The sequence below is a fragment of the Sarcophilus harrisii genome, chromosome 1 (assembly GCF_902635505.1).
Source record: "Sarcophilus harrisii chromosome 1, mSarHar1.11, whole genome shotgun sequence".
NCBI classification, from domain to species: Eukaryota; Metazoa; Chordata; class Mammalia; order Dasyuromorphia; family Dasyuridae; genus Sarcophilus; species Sarcophilus harrisii.
In genome coordinates, this window is record NC_045426.1 from 609379924 (window position 1) to 609390020 (window position 10097).

Consider the following 10097-nt stretch of genomic DNA (forward strand, 5'->3'; position numbering starts at 1 on the left):
TTCTTGCCAGGGCCATGTCCTCAGGTTCTCAATGGCACCGCTAGGCCTGGCTGCCATTCTAATCAGCCCAGCTTCACTCAGCCCTCCAGGACTCTAAGACCTTAACTTGACAGAGTTTGGGAGATGAAATTCTCTGTGGTTCCTGACACACTGTGGTTCCTGCTGAGAACCTGCTGAGGCTCCAGACACTCCTAGCTAGACCAGGGGTTTCCACTTCTATGGATTTAGCCTGGACATGTTGCCACTTCAGACAGGTTCATGTAAAGTCTAGTGGCTTTCTTTATTTTGGCAGGTTGGTCTTGTGTGGGATGTATGGGATGGAGAAGACCCTTGCCCAAAATGACAACTCAAGAGATCATCAAAATAGAAAGCAGAAAGGTCGTTTATTATGCCTCTGGAGGATGAGCCGTTCTCTCACGAGATAAGGGAAAAAGAAAGCTCGTGGTAGGAGGGCTAAAGAAGTAGTAAAAATGCACAGCTTTTACACAAGAGATTGCATCACAAGAGAGCATTGAGAAGAGGAAGGGAGGCATCTAATTAGTTGTTGCTATCTGGAGAGATTGGAATGGAAGGTTTCCGTTTCCCAAAAATCACCTGATTTCTAGAAAACAGAAAATCAGGTCTTAAGGCTTCAGATATTGCTGGCCAATGCTCAAGTATATATGGGTCTGCACATATTATACAGGTCATAAGGGAAACATTGAAATAATGAAAATAAAATACAGAAAAATGATTTGCATATTCCTTTTAAGTTCTTCACCTTTTCTCTCTATTCCACACAATTCACCCCTTGTTATATGTAAATGATTTTTATCATATTCTTATGAAGAACTTACACACTATTCAAAATTAATTAACACATCTATACATTGTTTATCAAGTTCACATCAAGATCATCCCTCTCTAATACATTCCAGCCTTTTCTCTGAAGAATCATTTTAATAGCATTTATACAATTTTTCTATGCAATTCTCTATGCAATATTTCGATAAGGACCATTGAACTATTCTGGTTACTAATGTAATTATACAGGGTAGACATAGTGGCAACAGGATAATTCCACTGATTGCAATAAGTTCATACCATAAAAATTGCTTCCACCAACTATCCTGGACAAAGTTATCACAGAACAGATTGCCATTTGGCAGACATAAAAATACAAAGATTAAATAAGCAAACATGACAATCTAGGAAAACTGAAGCATACATAACATTACACACTCTTCTTCTGAATATTTGAATTATTGAATTACTTACTCTAGATAACTGGGAGTTCTCAGCATCTTTATTTTGACCAATCCAATGCAAGAACTTATGGCAAGGGCAAGTCTCTCCCTGACAACCCCAGAGTTATCGGCAGTACAAAGGCCCTTATCTCAGCCAGAGAATTCAGTTTGAGATGGACAGTTCACTGTGTTAGGTGGTCTGCAGTCATTTGTACACTCAACTCGGCTTCTGCTTATATAGGGAGTAGCAGGGCTCGAGACAGTCATGCTGCCCATTCAGAGGGACACCCCACTCCAGAGGAGAAGGGTGAGGCTTGGAGTAGCTCCACCTGTCCTCACCCAGAGAAATAGACAGGATTGCTACTAGAATATAGATTTCTGAGCAGAGCTACCAGAGCATACACAGTTAGACCATCAAGGTAGGAAAACCCTAAACTTTAGAGGCTTGAAATGTCCTTTGAGAATGCTGAGATACCAATTAAGAAACTGGGGTTACAAGGTTGGAGACCGCCAATCCCAAGACAGGTGTCTTTATCTTGGAGATTTCCTAAAAACAGTCAATCAGAGAATAGTCTGCCAGAGCAATTCCAACAGAATAAGGGATTTCAAAGCTAAAGCATCAGGTAACTATCCCACATACAAAGTTCTTATACATCCATAACAGCAATAGTTACACAATTTAACAATTTCCATCCCAAATCTTAAACACACAGTAATACAGTTATAATTTCAACAATAATTTATCAACCACTTTCCCACTCCCCCATATCAGTGCAAATTACATCAGGAGCAAGGGCGATGGTCTCAATCTAAGCTGCTTCAGGCTGAGAAATGGGTAAAGGCTCTCAATCCATGCAGGGGTGAGGATGTGGTGTCAATCTAAGCTTCAGATGGGCCAATACATGTCTCAGAAGAGGTTCAATAATCTGTAATTTGACCAAAATCTAGAACAAGAAGAAGAAACCAAATCTAACAAGATTAGAACAGTCTGAGATAGAAAGACTTGATTCACCAAATGTGAATAGCCAGCAGCTGAGTTTGCTTCACAGACAGGCAAATGGCCATCAGTTATATTCCCAATAAATAAAACAGCAGATTTCACAGACCATTGTTAATTGTTCTCTTGTCATTAAGAAAACGTTTTAAAAGCACTTAAATATCATAAATACAATATCAAGTAACAAGAGAGATGACCAGGCTAAATACTTATTTGCCTAAGTATTTAGGATACAATGATTGCATATAACCAGGTGGACATAACTGAATTGCATTAACAGTTTCAATTGACCATTGCTCTGATCATAGAAATCAGTTGCAGGAAAAAAAATGCAAAAACATAACTATAACATAACATAAGCAGTTAAAACTCAACCTTCAGCACATAAGAGAGAGGAGCTTTAAAACTCCCAAATAGCATTAACTATAATATAAGCCCAAGAGATTTTATCTCCAAAGTTTCAGATAAATCCCAAACAGTTATTTACCATGACCTTATAGCGTTAATAGTATGAAATTTATCCCAGAAAATCAATCCTTAAATTACATTCATTCTCCTGTCTCATCTCTCTGTCTCTCTCTTCCCAATGCCTACTTGCTCAAACCTTCTCCAACATACTTTAAACACTCCCAAACCAATAACTCTTCTGACTAGATGCTTCATTTAAAGTATTAATTGCTTTTGTAAATCAATCTCTCTTGTCCCTTTTCTTTAAATCACCTTTTTTTAAACTTTAAATTTCAAGATTCACAATTAATTTTGAACCAAATTTCATAAAACTTTTAATATAGTTTACAAATTACTCAATACTTTTAAAAAGCAATAAACCATTTAAGTAGGGAGATGCAAACACAACCCCATCTTAGGTAAGCTACTGGCATTTTGTTTAATAACCTATATTTTAATTTGAAGTCCAACCAAATAATAAAGCAAAAAAAAGTTTTTCTCTTCAGTTGTAAAGACCATAATATTCAGACAATTCTTAAGATTTTATACTCAGAATAAATCTAACATGTGCAAGGCAACCATAAAATTGTTTCCCCCAATTTCAAAATTATAGTACCTCTTTAAAATATAGTAAGTTCCCAAAATTCTTAATCAAATGTTACAATTACCAAGTTTAGCCTTCTTAAACTTTCTATTCTCTAATTCCATGAAAGCCAACTTGCTAATAATAGATGTTTCTTTCTTCTCCTGGGAAATTTTTTTTCTTTACTTTTTAGTAGTCTGCCTAGTTTTCCCACAGGTCCAACAGGTCAGAGAGCCTCTGTATTCAGCTATTTATCTCTCTTACTCTATTTTTATTCCTCCCTTCCATATCTGCAACTTATTTCCAATCTTAAGTTTCCAATCTTAACACATATACCAATTTAAAGTTATTTTAAAATTAATCAGTACTTTAGTTTGTGAAATTTCCTAAAGTCTACCTAGATATTCCATTCAAACTTCTTTTCATTAGTAAGCCAGGAAAGAGTTGAGCATCAATTCTTGCTTTGCCTTGAGGCTTTTTTTTTTTTTTTTTTTTTTTTTTTTTTTGGCAGGATTCCACAAGCCTGAGTTCTGATAACAGGGTCCTTATTTACAGGAGTGATAACGCTGTTTTTTTTTTTTTTCTATTTTCTCAAAACTTTCCAAACTTTCAATCTATGTTATTTTCCCCTTCTTTCCTCCTCTCCCTGCAAAGCCACTGCAAACAGCCAGAGGCAGAGAGAGAGGAGAGAGAGAAAGAGAGAAAAAAGAGAGAGAAAGGAGAAAGAGAAAGAGAAAGAGAAAGAGAAGGCCAAATTAGTTCCCAAATTACCTTACCATGATCTAAGACCAATACATTCTGAGCCACTCTGAAAGAATTACTCTGAATGAATTCCAATTCCCACAATTCAGCCTGATATTTTTCTAATCCTGCAACACAGAGGCTGAATTCTTATCTTACGAGCTTGCTAACTTTTAACACAGAACAAAAAATATGAAGTAGACATACACACACAGACACACACACAAGTCTTATTTTCACCTTTTATATATACAGATTTAAGTAGTCCTGGGAACATTCTCCCAGTTTTCTTTCCCTTTTATATCTGAGAAGTTCATCCCAGTCTTGAATTCCCTCGCTAACATCCTGATACAAATTCTTGGGCTGCTTCTATCCCATTTTACCATCTTGGATCCAGTCCAGGTGTTGGCAGAGGCCCTTCATTACCCTCATACCCCACAGCCACCCGAGAGCTTCCTCAGGAAAGTCCTTTCCTTTAGGTCTAAAGCAGACCCAACATAAAAAAACAAATTTAGGAGGACTAATCCCTCAGGGTCTCCCTCGGACTCAGCCAATACACCCTCAGACTCCTGAGAACTTACCTTGAGTTTACACATGTACATGTCTTTCAGGCTGCAAATGCTGGCCATCAGGACTTTACTTCCTTCAATCTTTAATTCTGCATTCCACTGAGTATCTCTGCCTTGGGCCATTGTCTAAGAGGGGAGAGAGGCTACTCACCCAGAACCAGAGACCATGGAGAAAACTACTCCGTGGTCTCCTGTCCCTGTCTGGGGTGCACAGAGCCATCTCTCCCAAAGATCTTATCCCAACTGTGTGGGATATAGAAGACCCTTATCCAAAATGACTACTCAGAGATCACTCAAAAAAGAAAGCAGAAAGGTCGTTTATTGTGCCTCTGGAGGATAAGCCATTCTATCACGAGATAAGTCAAAGAGAAAGCTCGCGGTAGGAGGGCTAAGGAAGTAGTAAAAATACATAGCTTTTACACAAGAGATTACATTACAAGTAAGAGCATTGAGAAGAGGAGGGGGAGGCATCTAATTGGTTGTTGCTATCTGGAGAGATTGGAATGGAAGGTTTCTGTTTCCCTGAAATCACCTGATTTCTAGGAAACAGAAAATCCGGCCTTCAGGCTTCAGAAATAGCTGGCCAAGGCTCAAGTACATATGGGCCTGCACATATTATACAGGTCATAGAGGAAACATAGAAATAATGAAAATACAGAAAAAGAATTCACATATTCCTGTAAGTTCTTCACATTTTCTCTCTATTCAACAGTCTCGAAGACGCCTGTGCTACTTCAAGCCTTTAATTTAAATGTCTGTATTCACCCTGAGAAACAAATTTGTTCTATTTGTGGAGAAAATTGGGAGAGCTGGAACTTAAATAGTCTATGCTCCAACACCTCCCTACAGTCCTCCAGAGCAGAAAATTTTCCAAAAGCCCCAAAATAGACTTTATTTTCCACAACATTTTCTCTGGGTGCTTTGGGAAAAGTGCTTGGGGACCATCCTCAGAGATGGGTTTGGAATGGGAGTCCAAGGCTAGCTGGACTTTGGCTCTCCTCTTCCAGGGACCACTGCATTTGGGAGAATAGGCTGGAGTCAATTCTTGGGGTTGAGGATATTCTCCTTGGGGCCAATTGGAGGAGGGTTCAAAGATAGTTTCAGGGCATGTCTTGCATAATGTGGGAGGGGACGGATATACTTTGGATCACCTCTTTGTATGACCAATGGTTACTTAAATGGCAATGACTGGGGTTTCTTCTTCAGCTTTAGGAGCTTCTCCACGGTCCCATTTGGAGGAGGGTTCGAAGATCATCTCGGGGTATGTCTTGGATCTTGTGTCCAGGTCAGAAAGGATTTTTGGTATCCTCTCCAGAGGAATACTGTCAGTGTTGTCAGGACAAGCTCGGGTGGCTTTCTGATGGCCCTCAGGGAAAACAGGAGGGAATGGTTCCGCCAGAATAAGGGGAACTGCAATTGTCATAAAAGGAGCCACAAAAGTTAAACTTCTCACCCAAGATGAGTCCATAATGTCCTTTTCTTGCGTTGTTGACCTGGCAGGAACGATTCCCTTCTGGCCCTCCAGGTCCGGCACTTACACATTGTTGCTCATTGAAAAGGAAGTAATACGGTGAGGGGGACCTCAGAATATCAGTTATTTTGCCTTCTGGAAAAAGCTCTTCTGCTCCTCCTGGACCAAGTCTGTGAATGAAGAAGGGATCATATGAACAAAGGGGAAGGAATCAGGAAATCTGTTGATTGTGGGTAGGAAAGATAGCAGCAGCACAGGAATTATGATCTACCTTTAAGAGTGATCCCTGGCCTTTGGAGGACAACTGGACCTTTGTCAGTGTGCTCTTGCATATGCTCTCCCTCACTACATACTTGGAAGAAGCCCAAGACACAACAATATTACTTCCCATTTTTCTGGTAACCCACTTATTTGTACAGTTGTTTGTATGGGGTCACCCCTTTAGACTGGGAGCTCCTCCGGACTAGGGCCCGGTTGGGCCATTTTTTGTATCCTCCCAGTGCTTACTATGAAGCTTGGCCCACAGTAGATAATGTTTATTGACTCTGGCCTCCATTCATTCTTCCTCCTTTCTTGGCCCACAGTAGATAATGTTTATTGACTCTGGCCTCCATTCATTCTTCCTCCTTTCTCACTCTTCTAAACTCTGCACTGTCATTTTTCACATTCTCATTCAGTTGAGTTTTCCTAATTAAAATGCAAAGTTACTCTTATAATTTCCAAAGTATAAAAAGGAATGAATTTTTCCCTTTTTTATTTAATTTATTTCATGATTTACCCAAGGTATTGAATATTTTTTCCTAAGATTTTTGCTTTATAGGTTCTTTCCCTGATTCCAATCACATTTAAAATTAGTCAAACTTTTCCATAAAAGTTGTGAATAAAAATATAGATCTCCCTCCTTAATGAAAAATAAAAGCCTCAAGAAAAATTAAATTAAAAGTAGAGAGATAAAGATGGAAAAAGAGAATGCTTCTATTTGTATTCAGACATAATCATTCCTTTTCTGTGAATGGATAGGTTTTTTTGTTTGTTTTTTTGTCTAAATCCTTCAGAGTAGTTGTGGATGATTATGTTACTAGGAATAACAAAATCATTTTCATCTGGTCACCCCAGAACATTGCTGTCATTTCACATATGGCATATTGCAGTCTGTTCATGGAGGACTTTGCAAGTTTTTTTTTATCCCCCTAAGAAAATTCTGCTCATCATTTCTCAGAGAACACTAGTATCTCCTCAGAGAAACTTGCTTCAAAAATTGTTTTTCCATTTCACGTTAATAATTGTACTTCCCTCATTCTCCATTTATTCTCTCTCTTTTCAGTCTGACTTTGCTTAAAAAGAGTTTCATACTGATCAAGGACTTCCCCAAAATAACTTGAGCTTTTATCACCTCCTCTCTTCCCATATTCCATTCCCCTCCTATTTTCCTGCAGGTTAAGATAGGGTTCAATATCCCTAGTCAGTATTTATGGTGTCTCCTATTCGAACCAATACTGATAATAGTAAAGTTCACTCAATCAACTTCTTATCTCCCTATTCCCCTCCACTGAAAGAACTTTTTCATGCTTCTTTTTCTTATGGCAGATAATTTGAACCATTCCACTTCTTTTTCCTTTTTTCCTGTGCATTCCTATGTCAGTCCTTTCCCTCAATTAAAAAAAAAAGTATTCCTTCATATTTCACTCATACCCCTTATACCACTTAATACCCACTCAACATTTTTCTCCCCAGAGGTCTTTTCTTCACTCGCATAGCTAACAACAAATTCACCCTGCTCACCTGTCTCCTAAATTCTTTTGATAGCCTCATTGTTCCATTAGGATCATGCCTTCTGACATTACTTTTCTATATAGTTGTCTAGCATATTCAAGTTTCTGTGCTTTTGGTCTTTCCTCCTTTAATATAGTGACTGATAAAGAGCAAGTATTACTACTTGTTTACTGATTGATTCTCACCTTGGGGAAATACCCGATTTTTTTCACCATGTAGAATTTCAGGGATTTCCTGAGGGAAAAGAATGTCAACAAATTAATACTGAGCTTTGGTTCCAATAACTATCCCATCTTCCCAGCTAAAGGAGCAACAGGTAGTACAAGAACAATAGCCCATTGGGCACAGCCCAGCTATTGCCTTTCATCATCCTATTTATTTTTATGGTAGTGAAAGCCTCAACACAATTGATAAAAAAATTTTTTTATCCATTTTATCCAATTTGATCTATTCCTAAAGGTCCCTTTCCCTGGTTCCTCCTTTTGCTATCCCTTCTTCCCCCTCTCCTCATCATTAAAAGTAATCCAGAGGCAGCAACTGAGAAACTCCCTTATATGTTAATAGAAGAAGAAGAGGATGGAACCTTGTAGGCAAAGTGTCTCTGTTAGTATAAAGAAGAACCTGTAAAGTTCATTGGTTTGCTGTGGTGGGTAACTTCTATCAGTCTGCCCAAAGCACAAAATTTCTGAGAATTATTCCAATTTTCTTTGATTTCACAATATTCTATGGACCTGTCAGGCTTACAATCCATGGGGCTCCCATTGCTGCTGCTTCTTTTCCTGAAAAGTTCTCTCCTATTTGTATTCTCAAACCCACAAGACCTAAGACCAAAGTACTCACTATGATATGGGCCAGAAGGGCCAGAAAGAGAGGCTTGAAAGTCCTCACCTACACTTCTACCCTGGACAAACCTTTCTTAACCCTTTCAGTGTTTTGAAGCACACTATCTCTCTAAGAAGAAATGACAGATTGGCTACCCAACTACAGGAGAAAGGGATTTTTCACACCTACTTTGAATATCTACAGGTACAATAAATAAACTTTTCCACCCCTTGTAATCCAAAAAAGGAAAACATATACATTTTGAGATAGCAAAGAAATTTTTATGAATTTAAAATATGATTTGGAGAAAGATGGAATAGTTGTCAGAATGTCAATTGTCAGAAAAAGATTAAGAACTATGATGCTGCTCTGCCCCATCTCCTCTCCACCTAAGGGGATCCACAAGTCTCTGATGGTTCAGCTTGATTCCCCAATGGATGGAATTGTTTGAAAGCTCTAACAATGAGGATTTGGAGGCAGTTTTGGGGTCATATCAGAAGGAAAGAGAGAGAGAAAGAGGAAGCACCTCTCTTCCATCCTTTCCACTGCACTGAACAGCCTTTCCCAATATACCATCTGATTTGATCCTTATGGCAACCCTGTGAGGAAAAAAAGGCAAACAGATGAAATGGTGTGCCTCAGGAACACTCAATTCTGTATGAGGTTGAATTTGAAACTCAGGTCATCCTAACTCCCAGGCCCACGTTTTTCTTCTACTTAAGAACAAAGAACCTTCTTCAGGATAACAAAAAAAATTTTTTCTTTGTGACTCTCAGATGGTTTGAGTTATTACCTCAGCAGAGTCTACAGAAGAGGGTTCTCTCATATGTTCTCAGTTGTATCCTAGCTGCTTCTTCCACTGAGTACAGAGGAACAACCATCTTGTCCATCTCCTATTGCTGGTACAAGTTATATCTCTTACATTGTTCTCTAGAAACTGACTTTCCACAAAATTTCCACACACCTCCCCCTGAAAATACAAACTTCCTCATTCCTCCTTCTACATAGTTGGCTAATCCCATCCCCAGAGTAGTCTATATCATGAAGCCTCCTACCTGTCAGAAGTTTTCGAAGACAAGAAAAGCAATCTCTTAGTTGATAAAGAAACAGGTTATGGAACACACACACACACACACACACACACACACACACACACAGAGTCTCTCTCACTCTCTCTCTCTCTCACTCTCGCTCTCTTTCCCTCCTTGCACTCTCTGTCTCTATCACACTCTCTTCTATTTCTACTTTTTCTATTTATCTTTTCTCAACCTCTATCTTCTATCTTCTCTATCTCTACAACTAGTCTCTTGCTAATTTCTCTCTCTAAATCTGTATCTTTTCTATATCTTTTCTCTATCTTCTCTATATATATCTCTACATATCTTCTCTATATCTCTATCTTCTCTCTATCCCTAGGTTATCTATGTTGACTCCTATGTTCTCTAACTTCTATATCTCTATATCTATT

General features: G+C 38.6%; 1 long non-coding RNA gene across 2 annotated transcripts; it reads right to left on the reverse strand.

The window, feature by feature from the left end:
• Positions 1 to 1484: 1484 nt before the first annotated feature.
• On the reverse strand, positions 1485 to 9827 carry LOC116420686. Of its 2 annotated transcripts, XR_004231085.1 has the most exons (6): positions 9685 to 9827; positions 9156 to 9228; positions 7993 to 8041; positions 6542 to 6721; positions 4576 to 6204; positions 1485 to 2170 (listed from the first exon to the last, which is right to left on the reverse strand). It is a non-coding gene; the product is annotated as an uncharacterized LOC116420686 (long non-coding RNA). The 2 variants fall into 2 exon arrangements; XR_004231084.1 differs by lacking the exon at positions 6542 to 6721.
• Positions 9828 to 10097: the final 270 nt, after the last annotated feature.